This window comes from Melozone crissalis, unplaced genomic scaffold (assembly GCF_028551555.1).
Source record: "Melozone crissalis strain CALT ecotype California unplaced genomic scaffold, PUWL_Pcris_2 ptg000066l_1, whole genome shotgun sequence".
Taxonomy (NCBI): Eukaryota; Metazoa; Chordata; class Aves; order Passeriformes; family Passerellidae; genus Melozone; species Melozone crissalis.
The window spans coordinates 9,338,635-9,360,377 of record NW_026535844.1 but is presented as its reverse complement, the minus strand read 5'-3'; the positions used below and the strand labels follow the sequence as shown (position 1 = coordinate 9,360,377).

The 21,743-nt window shown below is 50.9% G+C and overlaps 1 pseudogene; it reads right to left on the bottom strand.

The window, feature by feature from the left end:
• LOC128945469 (zinc finger protein 208-like) overlaps positions 1–21,743 on the bottom strand; it is a 304,103-nt pseudogene that overhangs the window by 65,029 nt on the left and 217,331 nt on the right.

Sequence of the window (21,743 nt, the reverse complement as noted above, 5' to 3'; positions counted from 1 at the left end):
ACGAGCCTTTTCTCTAGTGGCTTTAATAACCATTTCCTTTTCTGTGGAATCCATTATAGTATCTAATAATACCTGTAAATCATTCCAGTCCGGATTCTGAGTCTTTATTACCATTTTAACCACCCTTGCCACCCTTTCAGGATCCTCCCGATAACTCCCCGCTGATTGCTTCCATATTACCAAATCCCCGGGGGAGAAAGGCACCTTTATAAGTATCCTTTCTCCCTGTGGTCCCACAGCTTCCCTTAACGGCGCAATTAACTGTGGCCCCTTCTGCCCCTTCCTCCCCTTGCGAGTCCGCCCTGCTAACGGAGTTCTTTTAACACTCTCATTCCTTTCACCATCACCACCGTCACTATCACTCTCACTAGATCCTGTTTTTATAGCTATATCCGCAGGGGGAGCAGGGGGCACATTAGGAGCAACCGGAGCCCTCGGAAGTGCTATACAGTAAGACAAATCTTCCTCAACTGAAGGATACAAATTACGCTCCTTTCTTTCTTTACATCCCACACACTCCCTTTCATCATTCACTTCTAAAACCAAAATACCACACTCCTTTTGCCATTCATCTTTCCGGTACAAAACGAAAAACAAATCCAAATATGGTATTTCATCCCATTTCTCATTTCTCCTTAAAAATTGCATCAAAGATTCCATTATCTCCAATTCCAGTGTACCATTCACCGGCCATCCCGCTTGCCCAATCTCATATTCAGGCCAACAATGATTACAATAATCTATCATTTTACTTTTATCCAATTCTTGATAATACCCCTCACTTTTCCACCGTTTCAATATACAACCTAATGGCGTATTTCCAGGTATTTTACCATTGGCTTGCACTAAGGTTTTAAAAGTTTTAAAAGACATCATATTACAGCCTTTAATTCCACCTTTAGTTCCAGTAAACCAATACACCTTAAACCAATATACCTTCTCGCCGTCCTTCCCAAACAAAAACAGGAGGCGAGTTCTGGTCCTGCGTCCTTAGACGTCTTATGGCCGGAGCCTAGGCTTTTTACCAACCACCAAATCCAAATCCAATTATCACCTTTTTCCAATATAAAGCACCTTCGGGCTTACCCTGGCAGTTGTCCAACAGGCGCGGGATCGGGTACGACCGATGTCTCCCCGAGAAGTGCTCGGTGCCGGCTTGGAGTGGATCGGGACGCGGAACCGCCCCAGCTGCCTTTGGAGTCCTGCCGCGGTCGCCAGAAAAACTGTTGCCCGATTGATAAATGACACAAAACTCGGATAAGTTTTGTGGGTGCTTTATTACGGGCCCGGGGTGCTGGGGGACTCACGTCCCAAAAACCCAAGCCCCCGATTTCACATATGGGTGCTTCCCTCTTATACATGCGATTCACAACAAAGTCTCCAAGAAACAGTTCCCTTGTGATACATTCCTTAGTTCACAGGCAAGATCATAAATCTTCTGCTTATCTTATTCTAAGAGCATTGTATGCTGCCTTCAGACAGGTTAGCATTCTTACTCTCCTGCACTAGTTTAATTATTTACTAAATTCCTAAGACTACCTGCTAAGTTACACACAAACCAAACACACACACTATCAACGGCTGCAAAACTGCAAAACTGCTTTTAACAAACCAATTCACACACAACTCATAACTAAACTATAATTACACATTTTGCTAAATTTCATTTCTTTTCCAACACATGGAGGCGCAGCTCTGGAGCCCACTCGGTTTCCATGGCCGTGGTAGGTGCCAGCGGCCCCGTCTCAGTGGCATGGCGTGGTCATGGGGGCCAGAAGTGTCCTGGGGGCCAGAAGTGTCCACCCTGTGCTCTTTTCTCCCAATCAGGGCGGCATGCTGTGCCCGCCTGGGTCAGCGATACAGCGGCCCGGGGTGGCTGCTTGGTGATTGCAGCAGTCCTGAGGGGACACGGGGCATCTTGGAGCTGCCAGGGCGGCGGCGGCCGCCATCTCTCCACATGGCTGGATTGAGCAACCAGACCTGCTGTCTCCCTTGGCAATATCGGCATCCCAACATAATATATGTTAGAAATAATTCATGCTATTAAAGAATGCATTTTATAAAGATTGTGAAATCCGAACATGTCTCTGACCACACATGGCCCGAGAGCGGATGTCTATTCAGATTCTAAAGATTCCCGGACACGGCTAAGATAATGATCGACACTTCAGCGTAAGAATGGACGCTACCAGCACGATGATCACTGGTATCTTGAGTCCTCGGAAACCGCCTAAGAGCGATCATTGTCCTGCAGATAACATCAATCAAGATAGCCAGAGACTGCCAGAGTTATACATGTGAATACATGGCTTCCCCAAAGTAAATCAACACTGACTGTCCACCTGGAGATGATCTTTGTCCAGCTCTGCACACTGAAAGAAACAGCTATGAATGTGAAGAGTTACAAAAGAAATTGGGACTCCTTTGCCTCAGGCACCATAAACTGTATAAAACCTTTTTGCTAGAAGCAGCTCTCATGAACGGGGGGAGGATTCGATGCAATAGAGGTCAGATCCAGGTTCACCCAGCGCTGACCCCGGGCTCAATGCTATGTCTTTGGCTATGGTGTATTGAGGACCGTATTTCAGTTGTGCAAAAAGATAATTAAATCTTTTTGCATTTTTGATAATTTGGCTCACAATTGATCATTTTTAAAAATTTTGGTGACAATCCAACGTGATTTGAATTTAGGGCTCCCGGCCAGAAGGCGGCCCGCTGATTTCAGCGGACTGACGGGATTGGGAATGCACGAAACCAATCAAAATCATCAAACCAAAGCCAGAACCACAGCCAAAGAGGGATAAAAATGGGCCTAGCTCTTGGAAACTCTGTATGATCCAGAGGGGATCCCTGAGACCGAGGTGCTTTTTCCACTCAGAAATCGACGTGCGCGAAGAATCCACGCGTGAAAGGAACTGTGAGCATCATGCGGTTGAGTGGGATGTGACTGAGCATGTGTGTGAGACGTGATTCTATAACAAAGCGAGTGTGGACCCCACAATCACGTTTCCACTATCCTGCAAGGGACGTGGTCGGTCAAGGGGGAAGAAGACACTTTTTCTTAAAACGGTTCATCCCAGCCAAAGAAGACAAGGTGAGAAAATTCGCAAGCAGGAGTTTTGGAAAAACGGGGTTGGGAAAATGCAGGTTCCAGAAATAGTCCCAGAAAAATCTCCCCAGGGTCCCGGGAAGGTTCTGCCAGAAATTCCAAGGGAAGGCCCGTTGGGATGGATGTCAGAGCATTGGGACGACAGGAAAAGATGATACATTTTTGAATTGGGACAACAGGAATAAATGATACATTTTTGCATGGAAAAGTGGGGAGGGAAGGACATCACAAAATATGTGGTTTGGCCAGAAGCATGGATGTGTGAGTCCCTGTACGACCACGTATTTGATCGCCACTTGCAGGACTTCGAGGAAATTGAGTATGACAAGATGCGGAGGTACACTTGTACGAGTTTATACCCCATATGAGCTCTCAGATGTGCGGCAAACCTGGGTAAGGAGTGGGAACCCCTGGACAACCTCCCACCCCCCCTACCTTGTCCCTCCACCCCAGCCCGTGCCAGCCCAGGTACCTCTGGTGCACGCATTGCCTCCCGAGGCAGCGATCCCACAAGGACAGGTCTCAATGACCCCACTCCCACCGAAGCCAGCTGTGGCGCCTTCTCTCCCATGTGGGCAGGCAGTGGAGCCTCCGCTCCCATGTGAGCAGCCTCAGCCACCAACCCTCCCCAAGACCAAAGAAAAACAGGTAGCTTTCCCCAAGAAAGTTAGCTCTCCCCTGGCCCATCAAACGAGGCAGCAAACAAGGAGGGCGACCACTGGAGACAGTGATGACGAGAAGGAGAAGCCCAGCATCTTCCCTTTACAGGAGGTGCTGATGGCTCCGGGAGTTATCGGCTTCGGACATGCACCGATTGACACCAGAAATGTGAGGGAATTCAAGAAAGAGATACGGGAAATTGATGGACGATCCTTTGGGGGTGGCACAAAGACTAGATGAATTTCTAGGAATCCGCATCTACACTTATGAGGATCTCAATGCGATCCTGAAGTTGCTGTTCAACAACGAAGAGAGAGAAATGATCAGACAAGCTGCGATCAGGGACTGGGAACATAGAAATCCCCAGGGGGAGAGCGGAGACCAGAGATGGCTGAACCAAAATCCGTCCTGGAGTGCCCAGATGGAGGAGGGGAGGCAGAAAATGATAAATTTGAGAAACACGATAATCCAAGGTATCAGAGAGGCAGTGCTGAAGGGACAGAACATGAGTAAGGTACTCAGGGAATGCCAGGGAAAAGACTAAACCCCCCCGGAATGGCTGGAAAGGCTCCGAAAGAGCCTGAGAATGTATTCCAGGATGGACCCCGATTCTCTGGTTGGGGTGGTTTTGTTGAAAACATCAGTTTGTGGCAAAACTGTGGGAAAACATACAGAAAAAGTTAGAAAATATGGATGGCAGGACAAGGGACTGCAGGATATGCTCCGGGAAGCCCAGAAGGTCTACATGAGGAGAGACGAAGAAAAGAAGAAGATTCAAGCAAAGGTACTGGTAGCTGCAGTGAGGGAGGCACAGAAGCAGGAACAGGTCACAGACTTGGTGAAAGAGGCGCCGGCGAAGAAACAAAACCCTTCCCAAGGAAAAGGTTCAAACAACCAGAAGAAGGACTGAAGGGCTACTACTGCAAACAAAAAAGACATATCCAAAGAAATTGTCCCAACAAAGTCAAAGATCAAGCAATGTTTCAGGAAGATTAGGGGTGTCAGGGGCTTTTCAGTTTGGGGTCCAGAACACCGAGGGAGCCCTTGATAAAATTAAGATTGGACCCCACAGGCAGGAAATTTGGTTTTTAGTAGATTCCAGGGCAGAACGAACCACGGTACAACAGTTACCGCAGGGGTGTTCTCTGAGCGATGACACAATGATGGTAATCGGGGCAAAAGGGGAACCCTTCAAGGTTTCGATCATAAAAGATGTCAAGATAGAGATGGAAAACAAAAGATGTATAGGAATTATGTTATTAATAAAGGACACAGACTTTAATTTGCTGGGGCAGGACTTGATAGTAGCCCTGGAAATTGGTTTGGCAGTGGAGAATTCCTGGCTCAGGATGAGAATATATAGGCTCACCATCCAGGATAAGGAGAAAATGGATCCAAAGGTTTGGTATGTCCAAGGGGAGGTCGGGAGGCTGGACATAGAGCCAATCCACATTGAAATTGAAAGACCAGGGGACCCCATTCAGGTCAAACACTACCCCATCTCCATGGAAGGGAGGAAGGGACTGAAACCAGTGAGTGATGAATTAATAAAAAAAGCAGTGTTGGAGCCCTGCATGTCCCAGCACAACACCCCAATTTTGGCAGTGAGAAAGATGGACGGCAGCTACAGGCTAGTGCAAGATTTAAGGGCTGTGAATCAAAGGACTAAGACACTGTCTCGAATCCTTACACCCTGCTGAATAACATCTCTCCCGAGGACACGTGGTACAGCGTGATTGATCTGAAGGATGCTTTCTGGACCTGTCCTTTATCAGAGGACAGCAGAGATTATTTTGCGTTTCAGTGGAAAGACCCAGAAATGAACAGAAAGCAGTAGCTCAGGTGGACATCACTGCTTCAGGGCTTCATTGATTCCCCAAAACTTTTTGGGCAAGCACTCGAACAGGTGCTGAGTCACTTTGTACCAACGGAGGGAACAAAATTGCTACAATATGTAGATGATTTGTTCATTGCAGGTCCAAGAGAGGAGGATGTGAGGACGAGTACCATTGAACTTTTGAACTTTCTAGGGGAAAAGGGGTTGAAGTTGCAATTCACAGAGCCTGAGGTCAGGTACTTGGGACATTGGTTAACCAAGGGGAAAAAGAAGTTGGATCCTGGAAGGGTGGCAGGGATTATTGCCTTACCACCCCCGCAAACAAAAAGGGAGGTAAGATAACTTTTGGGGCTGTTGGGATATTGCCAGCAGTGGATTGAAGGATACAGTGAGAAGGTGAAGTTTCTGTATGAGAAACTCACCATGGACAGGATCAAATGGACAGAAAAAGATGAGGATGAATTCAGGGGAGTCAAGGAAGCACTCACAGCAGCACCAGTGCTGAGCCTCCCTGATGTGAGACAGCCATTCCAGTTGTTTGGGGATGTGAGCAATCACACAGCATATGGTGTGCTGACACAGGACTGGGCAGGGGTCAGGAAACCAGTTGGTTACTTGTCTAGACTTTTGGACCCGGTCAGCAGAGGTTGGCCCACCTGCTTGCAAGCGATTGTCGCTGTAGCATTGTTGGTGGAAGAAGCCTAGAAAGAAACTTTTGGAGCACCTTTGGTAGTATTTGCCCCGCACAATGTGCGGGGCATACTACAACAGAAAGCAGATAAGTGGCTCATGGATGCTAGATTGCTGAAGTATGAGGCCATTTTGATTCACTCACAGGATTTGGAATTTCGGACAACAACTGCACAAAAACCTGCACAGTTCTTGTTTGGGGAAGCTTTGGAGGAACTCATTCACAATTGTGTGGAAGTGGTTGAGTTGCAGACAAAGATCAGGGAGGATTTGGAGGAAGAGGAATTAGATGAAGGGGAAAAATGGTTTGTAGATGGATCAAGCAGGGTGATTGATGGGAAAAGAAGGTCAGGATAAAAAAAAAAGAAGGTCAATCGTGGACGGGCAAACAGGAAAAGTGATAAAAGCAGGCCCCCTGAGTGCGGGTTGGTTGGCACAGGCTTGCAAACTGTACGCAGTTCTGAGAGCCTTGAAAGGACTGAAAGGAAAGAAGGGAACGATTTTTACAGACTCTAGGTATGCCTTTGGGGTGGTTAACACCTTTGGGAAGATCTGGGAAGAAAGGGGGTTGATCAACACACGGGGGAAGGGACTGATGCACAGACAACTGATTTGGCAAATTTTGGAAGCAATAAAGGGACCAGAGGAAATTCACGTTGTCCAAGTGAAGGGACACTAGGCAGCAATGCAGTTCCGAACCCAGGGAAACAATTTGGCAGACCAGGAAGCCAAGACCTTGGCACTGGTGGTGGTAAGTACCCTGGAGATCAAAGGGATCAAGGTCCCTGACAACCCTCCTCAACCCTCCCAAAAGGAGATTGAAAGTTATGAGAAGATTGGGGGGAAACTGGAGGAAGGTAAGTGGAAATTACCAGATGGGAGAGAACTAGTCTCTAAAGGTTTTACCAGGAGGATTTTGAGAAAGCTGCACCAGTGAACATATTGGAGGGCACAGGCCCTAGCGGAACAATTTTTGAAATTTTTCGGGTGCAGGGGCATTTATGAATTGGCCAAACAAGAGGTACAAGGATGCCTGATTTGCCAGAAAGTTAACAAGTCTAAAGTAAGACAGGCAATCCTGGGGAGTCACCCCATCGCGTACCGACCATTTGAAAGGATTCAAGTTGATTTCACTGAATTGCCCAAGATGGGGAGGTTCAAATTTGTGCTTGTGATCATGGACAAATTGACCTACTGGGTGGAAGCTTTCCCCAGTCCACGGGCAATGGCTCAGACAGTGTCCAGGAAATTGCTGGAAGAAATTGTGCCCCAATATGGGGTGGTGAATTACATTGATTCAGATCAAGGAACTCATTTTACGTCAAAAAATTATTAAGCAGATGGCAGAGGCACTAGGCATTCAGTGGGAATACCACACTCCACGGCATCCCCAGAGCTCAGGACAGGTGGAAAGGATGAATCAGACCTTGAAAGCACAATTGTCTAAATTAATTTTAGAAACTTGGATGTCCTGGCTGAAATGCCTACCTTTAGCCTTGCTTAATATCAGGACGATGCCCCATTTGGAGACAGGGCTCTCACCCTTTGAGATGCTATATGGAATGCCATATAAGCACCGGATGCCGGTGGGACACCCCAGACTTGAGGACAGCCAGATTCAACCATATTTGGTAGTGAAAAAATGGGAATATACAGGAACTGAGAAAACAAGGGATAGAATCTCAGAGCTCCCCTCTGGGATTTGCTATCCACAAAATTCAACCAGGTGACAGAGTGCTTGTGAAAGTGTGGAAAGATGTACCCCTCTCCCCTCACTGGGAAGACCCCTTTCTTGTCCTTCTGACAACAGACACGGCCATTCAGACTGCAGAGAAAGGCTGGATACACGCTTCTAGGGTGAAGAAACCTGAACACCAGGAAAAAGCACCCGAGTGGAGGGTCACTTCTTCCCCTGGCGACTTGAAAATCAAACTCCAACGTCCTTGTAAATGACCAATGGTGAATGGATAGGTGGTATACTATCTAACTGTGTATGCTATCCATTTGTACATTTCAAGTGTGAGTTTTGTCAGGGAACTTTTATTGTACATTGCAGACGGGGACAGAGGCCAAAGGGATTGTGCACTCAGTGTCTGGAAGAGGAGCTTGAACTGACTAACTGTATTCTAACCCTAGCCACAAATTTAGGAATCATTGAATTGGACTCGCAGGAGTGGTTTCACATTTTTCAGCACAGGGTGCGTGGAAAGCTTGGGTCTAAGGCAGAGATTCTGGATGTGGAGTGTTGGAAGCCAATCAAAGTACTGAGTAGCTCACATGGTGTCAAGGTCTCAAGGTGGGGCGCCTTTAAGAGGAGGCATGCGGCAAGGTCAGAGAATGCATTCCCTGAAGACTACTCCTGCTGCCACAAAGATGGTCTTCCTCGCCGCTGGTGGCACCCCAGGGGGCGGTGACAAAGGCAGAGGAGTACGCCTGGTGGGAATCCTGATTGGCCTGAGCCTAGGCAGGTGCGTGATGCAGAGTCTGCACATTGAAGTCCCGATGAGTGGTGGAAATAAAAGCTCTGCGGACGAGTGCAATAAGTGCACTCAGGTTGTCCCAGTTGAACAGAGGGACGGGGGAACCTCAGCATACCAAGCCCCAGAGGAGTGCATCAGGGAGCCTGGCAGGTACTGTTTGGTGAACGGCACAAGGGTCAAATTATGTAAATCGGGCAAAGGGATCTTGTGTATAGATCCAGAGGCGGGGACATGGAACAGACAGTCAGGCAAGCTCTGACATTAGATATGGAAAAGGAATGTGGAAATAATGTCAACCCCTGTTTGCAATCAATGTAATTGAACAATGTGGGTTGGGGGAAAGACGGAGTCAATTTTTGTAGCTTATCACCAGGTGAATCCATTGTGCTATGACAATGCAAGACTGGGGATGTGTGTGATGAACGGAAAAATGTACTGGGTGGGAAGAAATGTTAAATTCGATGACAAATTCACCCTAAGCAGGGAACCGATCATATTGGATTTAGTGCAGGCGAACGATGATTGAGTTTGCCTGCAATATGATAGGGTTGTCTGCTTCGCGAAAAACAAAGACGGTGCGGATCCTGAGGGAAAGATGAGGGAAATTACTCAGGAATTGAAGAGAGTCAGAATTGAGGAAGAAAAGAATAGAGCAAGAAAGACTGAAAACCCTGGGAGAGCAGTATGAGCTGCTTGAAAAACAATACAGTGACAGGGAACTACCTTCCCCGGATTGGAACTTATTTATTGATTTAATGCAAGAAATTGCAACAGAATTGGGATTATCAAATTGCTGGATTTGCGGGGGGCTGAAGTTGGCAGAAAAATGGCCTTGGAAAGCTGAAAGTTTGGCTCCAGAACAGCTTTTGAAATGGGAAAACCCAAGGGTCTCAAAATTGGCACAGAGACCTGAGGGGTGGGTGTTGGATCAAAGGGTGATCAGAACAATCTGCATCAGTTGGGAAGAAAAGGAATATACCGAAATGGTGGGATACACTCTGTATATAACCACCCTAATGGTAAATTCAAACAATAAGGACAAGGAACCCCCTATGAGGTACTGGAGCCAGAAAAATGAAACAAATTGTGAATGGAACAGAAAGATAGGACTCTTCTGGGTCAAAAGTCCTGGAGCCAACCCTTACCAATCCTTGGAGGGCCTGAGAGAATACTGGGGAAACCCAAGGAAGACAAACATTAGATGGAAAGCCCCAGATGGAATCTACTGGATCTGCGGAAAGAAAGCACACAGTGAGTTCCACCGAGATGGAAGGGATCATGCACTTTGGGCATGATCCGACCAGTCTTCTTCATTCCCTCCCGAACAAAAAGTAACTTGCTAGGGGCTCCTTTGTACGAGACCCTGAGGAGGGAGCGAAGAAGTCTGAAAAAGATGATACATGTCATAAGTGGTGGGCAAACTTGGGGGGAGGAAGAGTGGCTGGCTGCGAGAATAATTGACTATTATGGACCGGCCACATGGGCTCAAGATGGAAGCTATGGGTATCGGACTTCGATTTACCAACTGAACCGGCTGATAAGGCTGCAGGCAGTGGTAGAAATTTTATCAAATCACATTTCAGAAGCCCTGGATTTAACTAAGTCGGCAACACACCCAGGTACAGGCATTTGTGTACCAGAATCAAATAGCTTTAGACTATTTGCTGGCCAAAGAAGGGGGAGTGTGTGGAAAATTCAACGAATTAGAATGTTTTATTGAAATTGATGATTATGGGGAAACCATAAGAGAATTGGCAGCCAGAATTAAAAAGGTGGCCCATGTCCCAGTTCAGAGATGGAATTCAATTTTACAATCATCTTGGTGGGAGAGATTATTTGATGAGGCCTGGTGCAACAAAATAATATTCTTTGTGCTGTGTTCAGTAGCAGGAATCCTATGTCTTCCACGTCTAATTCTTTATTTTATTAGACTGATTCATTCCGTGGTACAGGGGATGCAGATAGCAATAGTACCTGTGGACCCGGAGTTGGCTTCCAGAAACAACGCATCCAAGATCATGAGCTTGAGAGATCATGTGAGCAATGCTGCCGAAGTATTGGCAAAATTTGCAAAACGAGTCAAAACAAATGTAAACAATACTGGTTATCAGGGGATTCCACAAGGAGAACGTGGAAAAAGAATCTAAGAGTTTTTTTCTTTGTGGGAGACCCTTAAAGGTGGTGGGGTAGAAGTAGAAAATAAATAGATTTTAGCAATTTAAGATATAGAAGGAGCATGAATTAATGTGGTGATATTAAAGGGGAGAGATTGTAATATATGTTAGAAATAATTCATGCTAATAAATAATATATTTTATAAAGACTGTGAAATCTGAACGTGTCTCTGACCACACATGGCCCGAGAGTGGATGTCTCTTCAGATTCTAAAGATTCCCGGACACAGCTAAGATAATGATCGACACTTCAGCGTAAGAATGGACGCTACCAGCACGATGATCACTGGTATCTCAAGTCCTCGGAAACCCAAGAGCGATCATTGTCCTGCAGATAACATCAATCAAGATAGCCAGGGACTGCCAGAGTTATACATGTGAATACATGGCTTCCCCAAAGTAAAACACTGACTATCCACCTGGAGACGATCTTTGTCCAGCTCTGCACACCGAAAGAAACAGCTATGAATGTGAAGAGTTACAAAAGAAATTGGGACTCCTTCACCTCAGGCACAATAAACTGTATAAAACCTCTTTGCTAGAAGTGGCTCTCATGAACGCGGGGCATTTCAATGCGATAGAGGTCAGATCCAGGTTCACCCAGCGCCAACCCCAGGCTCAACGCTGTCTCTTTGGCTGTGGTGGTTTTGAGGACCGTATTTTGGTCGCGCAAAAAGATAAATCTTTTTGCATTTTTAATAATTTGGTTCACAATCGATCATTTCTAACACCGGGCAGCCTGCAGATCTCCGTTTGCCAGAATTCCCACACTCCCCGGGCCTGTGACACTCCCCACGGTCGCTCCACAGCTCAGCCACAGTCCCAGTGTAGCAGGACACGTTTTCACAGCAGCCAGGGCCCGCCAGCTCCTGCACGGCATTACACAAAGGAGCAGCTGTGCTGCTGCTCTTCCCCCTTTGCCTCTCATATTCCAACTGTTTTAGCAGGTCCATAATTGCTGACCAAGGCTTTATAACACCCATGCCTGTGTCCTCACCATTAGAGGCTGCTGCAAACATATATTGTCCAGCTCCCTGCCAAAAGGGCAAATCTAAAACAGCCGCTTCTGATCCAGCTGATGGCTTTCACACCATGTGAACAAAGCTTGTAGGGCTCACTCATCATAATCAATCCCTCTCCTTTTAAAGAAGAAAATCAGTACCTTCATTACAGAGTTTTCTGCTGCTGACATCCAAGCTCCCATGGTCTCCTAGGTGATTCCAGTCCACAAAAACAGGGCTAGAAACCTCACAGCACTTTCCAATGTCTACTTAGCAAAGTCTTGGTTTTTCACGGTGCTGGCTCTCCCGCCCGATTCCCAGGTTTACGCTGTATTTATTCTGGTTCCAGCACTGATTCCAGCTCTAGGCCACTCGTAACCCAGTTCTACACCGATTCCCAGCTCTTACACTGCTTGTAACCCAGTTCTACACCGATTCCCAGCTCTTAATCTGCTTGTAACCCGGTTCTACACCGATTCCCAGCTTTACGCTGTAATATTCCCGGTTCTAAACACTGTACCGGCTCTTTGCCGTCTGTCTCCTTTGCTCTGTGCCAGGTTATGGCAGAGTCCTGATCACTTTGGCAGTCACCACATGTTAGGTCACGTGTTGGGGGAGAGGGCACAGGTGATGGAGACCACTCACCCCAGTTTCATGTGGCAACAGAGGCAATTTATTTCCCAAGCCCCCCTAATACAGCGCATTTGAAAGACCCAGTCTGGATGCTCTCATTTGTTTGAACTCCATGCCCCTTCAGGTCCTGGCCACTGACATGGCTGCAGCCTTGGGAGATATTTAATTGGACAAGACCCTTTTCAATCACGGTCACACATGTGCAGGGGAATGCATACAGACGGAAACAGTCAGTGCAAGCAAGGTACCTGTAAAAAATTCCCCTCAGAGGTCACTGGAATCCTCCCTCCAGATGCTTTTGCATCTCCTGCTGGATGAAGGTTGGGGCCTTGAGGAGTGAGGGTATCAGCCAGGACACGTTTCAGTGATCCTGCAGGCAGAGCAAACCCGAGGGCATGACCCAGCATGATCCCGAGGGTTTGCTGGCTCTGAGAGGCCCCCTCAGAGGGAGACTGAGGGTCACAGCCCACAGTGGCCCAGGACAGCTCACAGGGTCTCCTTTTGGACCACTATTGCTAGGGCCACAAGAGAGTGGGCTTCAGTCACAAGGGTGTTTCATCCCAGCCACAGCTTGGCTTGGCACTTCCTCTAAAAGTGTGAGAAAGGAATGTTGTGCCATTCAGGCAAGAGGAACATTTTCCAAGGCTGGCCATAAGGAAAACAGGAGCCTTTTAGCAGTTCCTGGGAGCAGACAGTGTTTCTGATAAGTCTGGAAAGAGCAAAACCCAGGTGCTGTTTCCAAGGACAAGACCTAACAAGCATTTCTCAGATCACATTGCAGCCTGGAAAGGAGGAGGGGGCAATGCACCACCACACTGGGATCTCAGGGGTGCCCATGGCCTGGGTGATGCTGGCCTGATGTCAGCCACCCACCAAAGCCACTCTGTCCCTGCCCCCGCAGCTGCACAGGGCAGAGAAAATTTAACCAAGAGTTCCTGGGTTGGGATAAGATGGGGAGAGATCCCTCATCAAACACCAAAATGAGCATCACAGACCCCGCCTGGGCACATGGAGGGAATTTATTACCAACCAAATCACAGCAGCACAAGGAGAAGGGAAAGATATTTCTCCAAGACCTCCCCTCCACACAACAGGATCATGAGGACCATGAATAACCAGGGCTCTGCCCAACGGGGGTCACTGGGGATCATCCAGTGCAGATCCTCCCATGGGGGATGGAGCTGGAGCAGCGCACAAAGCTCTTCCCACACACTCAGGGCCTCTCCCTGGTGTGCATGTGCTGGTGCCTGATGAGGTGGAAGTTGCGGTTAAAGCCCTTCCCACATTCCAAGCACCTGTAGGGCCGTTCTCTGGTGTGGGTTGTTTGGTGGCGGATGAGGTTGGATCTGTGCCTGAAGCTCTTCCCACATTCCCCACATTCATGGGGTCGCTCCCCAGTGTGGATCCTCTGGTGCTTGATGAGGTCGGAGCTCCGGCTAAAGCCCTTCCCACATTCCAAGCACTCATATGGCCATTCCCGTTTGCTGGCGTGGATCTTTTGGTGTCTGATAAGGTGGGAGCTCAGCGTGAAGCTCTTCCCACATTCCTCACATTTACAGGGCCGTTTCTGTGGATGTTCTGGTGTTGGATCAGGTCGGAGCTCGTGCTGAAGCTCTTCCCACACTCCCCACACTTGTAGGGCTTTTCCCAGTGTGGATGCGCCAATGGCTGACCAGGTGGGAGATGCGGCTGAAGCCCTTCCCGCAGTCGGGGCAGTGGAATGGCCTCTCTCCTGTGTGTGTTGGCTGACGTTGGAGGAGTTTCTTGGTGGTCCAAAACCTCTTCCCACACTCAGGACACTCATAGGGCTTCTCCCCGGTGTGGATGCGCCAGTGGATGTTTAGGCTGGAGCTCCGTCTGAAGCTCTTCCCACACTCCAAGCACTCGTAGGGCCACTCCCCGGTGTGGCAGCGCAAGTGCCTGATGAGGTGGAAGTTGCGATTAAAACGCTTCCCACATTCCGAGCACTCGTAGGGCTTTTCCCCAGTGTGGGTTGTTTGGTGCCAGATGAGTCTGGAGCTCAGGCTGAAGCTTTTCCCGCATTCCCTACACTCATAGGGCCTTTCCCCAGTGTGGATCTTGTGGTGCTTGTTGAGGTCAGAGCTCCACCTGAAGCTCTTCCCACATTCCATGCACTCATAGGGCTTTTCCCCAGTGTGGATCACCTGGTGCCGAGTCAGGTGTGAGCTCTGTCTGAAGCTCTTCCCACAATCCAAGCAGGTGTAGGGCCGTTCCTCAGTGTGGATCACCTGGTGCCGGATCAGGTTGGAGCTCTGGCTGAAGCCCTTCCCACATTCCAAGCACTTGTGGGGCTTCTCCCCGCCATGAGGCTTCTCCACCAGCTCTGAGCTCTGGCTGCATCTCCGGCCGCCTTCCTGGCTCAGGGGGGCTCTTTCCTCCTCACACCTCCCTGGGCTGGGTTTGCAGCCCCTCCTCGTGCGGAATCTCCGGGGCTTTTCCTCCTCCTCCATCCGGCCACAGCTTGGGAATAAAAAATCCTGGTTTGAGAGGAAAAACAAGGGTGAGTGCCTTGGGATGGGGGTTTCTACTGCCCAAGAACATCTCAGGAAGTCACTGGGTGTTTTGTGTTCATACAAGTCTTCAAACTACCAAGATTCAGCCCAAAAACCCCTCCCAGGAGTTCCCCCTCTGTGATCTTCACGCTTTGATGTTTCGTGGGTGCCCTTTCCTGGGCTGATGGGGATCCCGTGGCTCCTGCTGTCCCCCCTCTCCAGGATCTCGCTTAGGGACAATCTGGTGATCCCACAGCCCCCGCCCGCGCTCTGCTGGCAGCGACCACCCGCGCCCCTTCCTCCCAAAAACCCCCAGCCGGTCGTGGACCCTCATTATCTACCACGGGGCATTTGCGGGTTAGCCTTGGGCTCATCCAAGGCCCAAATAGCCACAACTCCCAGAACACCCGCCAGGAACCCCCCGCTTACCTGGGGCGAACCTCCCCTCCCTGCTCACCTGCGGCACACAGGGGGGAGATGCTCCAGGGGCCGAGGCTGCTGCGGACGCAGCGGGAGCTGGGACCGAGAATCCTTCCTCTTCCTCTTCCTCTTCCTCTTCCTCTTCCTCTTCCTTTTCTGTTTTCTGCTCCTCCTCTTCTTCTCTCTCTCCCTCCCACTGCTCCCCCGTCTCTTTCTCCACTGCTCGTCCCACTCCTCCTCGTTCCTAGCGCCGCCTCAGCGGGGCTGGGAGGACACACGAACCCCCCAGAATCAGCGGAGTGGGGACGGAGCGGGGGGTCCCAGCCAGGCCCGAGCCCACGGGGAGGGGCTGCGGCCGCCGGCGGCTCAGGAGCTCTGTGGGCAGAGAAATGTCGTAGGAAGGAGACCAGGACACCAGATGGTTCATCACAGGTCCAGTTTATTGAAAAAAGCATCAAACACTTATACAGCAAATAATAAGCTTATGAATATTCTGTAAGCCAAGCAATCTGTTGGTTAAACTATACCATTAACTCATCCTCATTCCTTTGGGCCTACGTTCTCTACTTCTCATGTCTCGCTGTCTATTTCTTTATCATCCTCAGCTAGGCCCAAGGACACGTTTTCTTTGCAGGTGCAAGATTTGGAATTAACCACGGTCTTGTACTTTTCCATTCTCTAGTCTGCTACATTCTCAACAGACACCCTGCCTGCAAAAAGGCCTCTGCTCTAGTTAGGACATCTTTATCAAATCAATTCGGCTGTGTCCTCTCTCCTCAAGCCACTCTTTGACAAAACTCTCCACAGAGAAAAGGGGGTGACACCGGCCATGGGCCCCGGCGGGAGCGCACACACCCCGGGGGATGGGGGAACACGACCCACGGGACACTCCCTCACCTCCTTGCGCAGGGAGAAGCTGAGCCCCAGCGCCAGGAAGACGAAGCCCAACACGGAGCCCCCGATGCCCGTCAGCATCTTGGGGGAGCTTTCGGTGGCTGCTCATGGGCAGGATCCCGAAACGGCGGCGGCTGCCCCGAAGGGTCGGGATGGAATGTGACAGGCTGGGATGGACTGGGGCACACTGGGACACCAGGATATACCAGCGGGACCAGATTTGGGGCACCAGTGATCATACTGGGATATACTGGGACCACATTGAGGGCTACTGGGAAATGCTGAGGGCAACTGGGTGCTTTTGGGATATACTGGGTGTGATTGGGATCATACTGGGACTGACTGGAATCATAGTAGTGGTGAAAAAGCACAATTGGAATAATGCAGGAGGCAGCTGGGATCCTGTTGGGAGCAGCTGGCCCATGCTGGAGTCATACTGGGATCATGCTGGGACTGACAGGGTCATACTTGGAGTGACTGGCACAGTACTGGGAGTGTCTGGAACCATAGTAGTGGTGAAAAAGCACAATTGGAAAAATGCAGGAGGCAATTGGGATCACACTGGGAGCAGCTGGCCCATGCTGGAGTAATAGCAGGACTGAGAGTGTCATACTGTCAGTGACTGCAATAATACTGGGAGTATCTGTGTGTGACTGGGATCATACTGGGGTGACTGGACTCATACTGGGATCATGCTAGGAGCAACTGGGGCCATCATGTGGGCAAATGACATTCTAGGAGTGACTGGGGCCATACTGGAAATGACTGGGGCCATACTGGACTCCTACTGGGAGGGACTGAGATTGGAAGGAACCATACAGGGCCTGACTGGGAGAAACTGGGACCGTGTTGGGGGCAGCTGGGATCTTATTGGGAGTGACTGGGAACATAAAAGCTTGAATGGAGTTTCTATCCCGTGGCATTCCTGGGGAGCAGTGGCAGCTCCGTGCCCCCAGCCTGGGGGTCAGAGCAGGGGAAACCGCTGGCGGCACCTTCGGGACACAGCTGAGGGCTGGGGGCTCCTCCCCCGACTTCATTTTCTCTCCCCGATTCAAATCATCCCCTCCTATTCAAATCCCCTCCATTTACATTTTCTCCCCACATGGTCGGGGAGGTCCCGGCCGGGACCTTCTGGAAATAGGAGTGGAAAGAGTTAAAAAATTCATCATTATTTTCTTGGTTTCTGGGGTATTTTCCTGTGGCTTTCCTGCAGAAAGGCTGAGGGATCCCCTCAGGCTCCACCCCCTTTCCAGTCCCTTTTCCAGCTCTTTTCCTCAGCTGACCCAAACCTGCAGATTTTGGGGGGTGGGAGGGGTCGCTCTGCTCGGGAGTCTCGGCGGTGCCCCAGGGAGGCCCCGAGGCCCCAGCGCAGCTCCCTCCGGCCCCTTGGAGCATTTGGAATCTCCAGCTCTCAGCCAGCGCTCGCCCTGGGATCCAATCCCTCCTGCAGGATTTTCCCCCAGACCGGCTTTATTTTCAGAGGGGTTTGTGGTTTCCCCACGAGGCAGGCCCTGGTGGCACCGGAGCGGCCACGGGTGAGGGGGTAAATAGAGAATAAACACGGGATTATAGAAAAAGAAAAAAAAAAAAGTTAAACGTATCTGAAATAAAATAAAATAAAATAAATAAAATAGAATAAAATAGAATAAAATAAAATAGAATAGAATAGAATAGAATAGAATAGAATAGAATAGAATAAAATAAAATAAAATAAAATAAAATAAAATAAAATAAAACTCTGAAAAATAAAAAGTAACGGCAGAGCTTTTTCTGCTGGGACTTTGGGTTTTTTGTCCACCTTTCAAGCTGGTTCTGAGCCAGAAACCAATGGCTGGGAGAGACATTGCTGCTGAAAGGCCTCGTATTGCCAAAAATAAAGTGTCGAGTATCAAGTAACACCTTGAGATTACGAAGTCTCAGCATCCACGTTGGATTCCCTCGTTTCAAGATGTCAGCTCAGCTCCGCACGGGGCCGGTCCCTGCTCGGTCCAGCGCGGTCCCCCCGACCCGTGCGGTCCCTGCTGGGCTCGGCCCTGGGGTTCGTGCGGGGCAGGGGCGGCTCAAGGAGCGGCGGCAGGGCTGATCCGTCCGGAGGAAGAAGAGGAAGAAGAGGAAGAGGAAGAGGAAGAGGAAGAAGAGGAAGAGGAAGGGGCTGGGGCCGCCTGCGGTGTCCGATCCCCGTGGAGCAGCGGCGGGCGAGGCCCTTTGATACCAATTTCCTCTTACAGCCCCGCTCTGAGGTGGGGGCCGAGGGTCCTGTGATTGACGCCTTGTGGCTGATTCCAGTGAAAGGACTCGGAAGGACTGGTTTGTACAAAACCAGATATGTTTATAAAGGCAAGAGCCTTGCCGAGCTTTGCAGCCCAGGAAATCCCATTTGGGGGAGTTTTGCTCTCTGTTCATGGTTTGAGCGCAGCAGAAAGCAGAGCCAGGAAACATCACCGCCCATTTGTGCAGGCGGTTGTTGTGCAGCGACAGCGGCTTCCACATCCGCCCCCGCTGGCTCCCGCATCCCCTGCCTGGCTCCCGCATCCCCCGCCTGGCTCCCGCATCCCTCACCTGGCTCCTGCATCCCCCACCTGAGCATCTCTCCGGCCCCCAGGTCGGAGTTTGGCGGCTTCTCTCTGACAGATCCACTGCGAAGCCGAGCCGCAGTCCTGAGGGATGGTTCTGCTGTCACCGATCGCCCCACAATCGCCAGGTCGCTCCCTGGGATCCTCCTGACACCTGCAGGTGCAGGAGGGAGCTGGGGGTCAGGGGTGCCCCTCTTGGCCCCCGGTACTCCCCGGGGCCGGTCCGGGCGGGAGCCGTTCAGCCACAGCCGCGGGCACTGGGAGAGATCCAGAGGCAGCGCAGGGTTTCTGCAGGGTTTCATTCAGGAGTTCCTGGGGGAGAGGATGAAGTGGTGACTGATGGGCCATGGATGGTCCCCCCAAAATGGGCTCTGTCATCCACGGCTGGCAAGGTCACCGCTTCTCCATTCCCTGTCCCAGGAGCTCCCAAATGTAGCCCTGGAGAAATCCGGGCTCTGCCTCTGGATCAGGCTCTGGGAGCCCGCGGCCGGGACGGGCTGGACGTGGCCGAACGGCTCCAGCCTGGACCGGCCCCGGTGAGCACCGGGGGCAGCGCGGGGGGCCGGGAGTGTTCGACAGAGCCCGGGCATGATCCGGGCTCCCTCCTGGAGCCTCAGGTCCCAGATGGACCTCAGGGAGAGACCTGGCGATTGTGGGATGATCAGGAGCAGCAGAACCATCCCTCAGGACTGCAGCTTGGAATTGCAGCGGATCTGCTAGAGAGAAGCCACCAAACTCTGACCTGGGGGCCAGGAGAAACGCCCAGGAGGGATGCGGGAGCCAGGCGGGATGCGGGAGCCAGGCGGGATGCGGGAGCCAGCGGGGTTGGATGGGGAGGCCGGAGCCGCCCAAATGGGCGGTGATGTTTCCTGGCTCTGCTCTCTGCTGCGTTCAAACCACGTCATGAACAGAGAGCGAAACTCCCCCAGATGGGATTTCCCGGGCTGCAAAGCTCGGCGAGGCTCGTGCCTTTTATAACAATTCCTACACCGCTCCTGCTGAGTCCTTCCATGGAATCTGCCCCAAGGTTTCGATCACGGTGTGGGGCGGCTTCGGCCCCACAGGGAGGCGGCCCCGATCCGGTCCGGCCCGCGGAGCCCCCGCCGCGCCCCTCTATAAACCCCATTCCCCCCTTTTCCCGCACTGTCGCTCCCTCTGCCTCAAAACAGCCCAGAGGCGCCTGCCCCTGCAGCGGGGTCCCTCCTACCTCGAAAAAACAGAACAAAGTTTAAAAACCCTACGAAATTGCCACAAATGGCCCCAAAAAGCGAAGCGGCCCCCGGGAAGATGCTTATGGGGCCTTTAACACGCGGGCTGCAGCCAGGGGAGCGGCAGAGCACACGCATCGCCGGCGGGCATCTGTCACGCTCGGAGGCTGTTGGCGTTTGTGCTTCAGGCAGGTAAATCGAATTCAAAATGTCAGCGGTTTCCACCACCTGCTCTTTCTCCTTTTTTTCTTGGCGGATTTTACACCGCCCCCATTCACTCCACAGAGCTAAAAAGGAAAATCCCTGGCTCCAGCCCTACGCTTTCTCCTCTCCTCTTTACTTTGCACCAGATTCTCCTTCCTCCTCCCCCTGACAGTTCAGAGGGAAGAGATTTCTCCCACTGGCACCACACCTCTCACTGTGCCCCGTTTTTCCCAGCTGCCTGTCCATGCAGCTGGACCCGCCGTGGGGTTGGGTAATGTTGGAACGAATTATTGCAGAGATTATTGGGATTGGCCGGGTACCCGGTGCCACCAAAATCGCTCTGTCACTGCCGTCCTGAGGCTGGGCAGGGAACAGAACACAAGGAGAGGCTCCAGGGTCAGGGTAAGGACAGGGAGAGGTCACTCATGGGCACAGCACATCTGACTTGGGGAAATTAATTGAATTTGGGGATAAGGTGGTGTTGCTGTTGTTTCCATGTTTGGATTTTTCTGGTCAGGCAATTTCTTATCCCATCTTCTACTTGAAAGATCAAACAGTGAGGTGCAGAGAGGGGAGACAAACAGGGACAAACAAACGAAAAGGCCACGCACTCTCCCATGCCACGGGAATGGCTCAGCCAGAGAATGGAGAGTTTGGAAGTCCTGGCTGGGGACTGACTTCTCTGTCTGGGGCGAAATGTTTCTCAGGAATGGCAGAAATGCCTCGAAAGGTATTGACTGCGGTGCACTCCGGGGGGTGGGAGCTGATCCCCGGCGCTTTCGGGGATGGCAGAGAGAGCGAGCGGCCACGCGTGGTGCGGAGAGCGGGCGCCCCTTTGCTGGGACGGGGCTTCGCTGTCGCCTCACTGCCCTCACTGTCGCCGTCCCTGCGGCTGCCGGGGGTGGTGCCGAGGTCCCGCTGAGGTCCCGCACTGCCCACGGGACCCACCTGACTCCGCTGCCCCCCGGGGTGGGTCGGTGCGGGGACAGGTCGCTGTCCCGGGATCCCCAAAGGAGCGGTGTCCCCGTCCCGTCACGATTGTAACTTCAGCAAAGGGTAAATCTGGGCTCGATGGGGAGAAATGGCTGGGAATTATTTCTTTTCCCATACCCGTGCCTGAAAGCCCCACAATTTCAAAGGTATAATATTGTGGAGGGAGGGGGCCATCTTTTCCGTTCCACGAAGGTTGCTGCCTTCCTTGGCAGACACTTCTCTTTTAAACCAGGACAATTGCCAAGCAAATCACAGCAGAAGGAAAAGTAAAACTAATCCTACCAAAAACACCTTCCCCACACCTCTGCCTGCTTCCCAGGCTTTGCTTTCTCCCAGATTGCCTCCCTTCTCCCC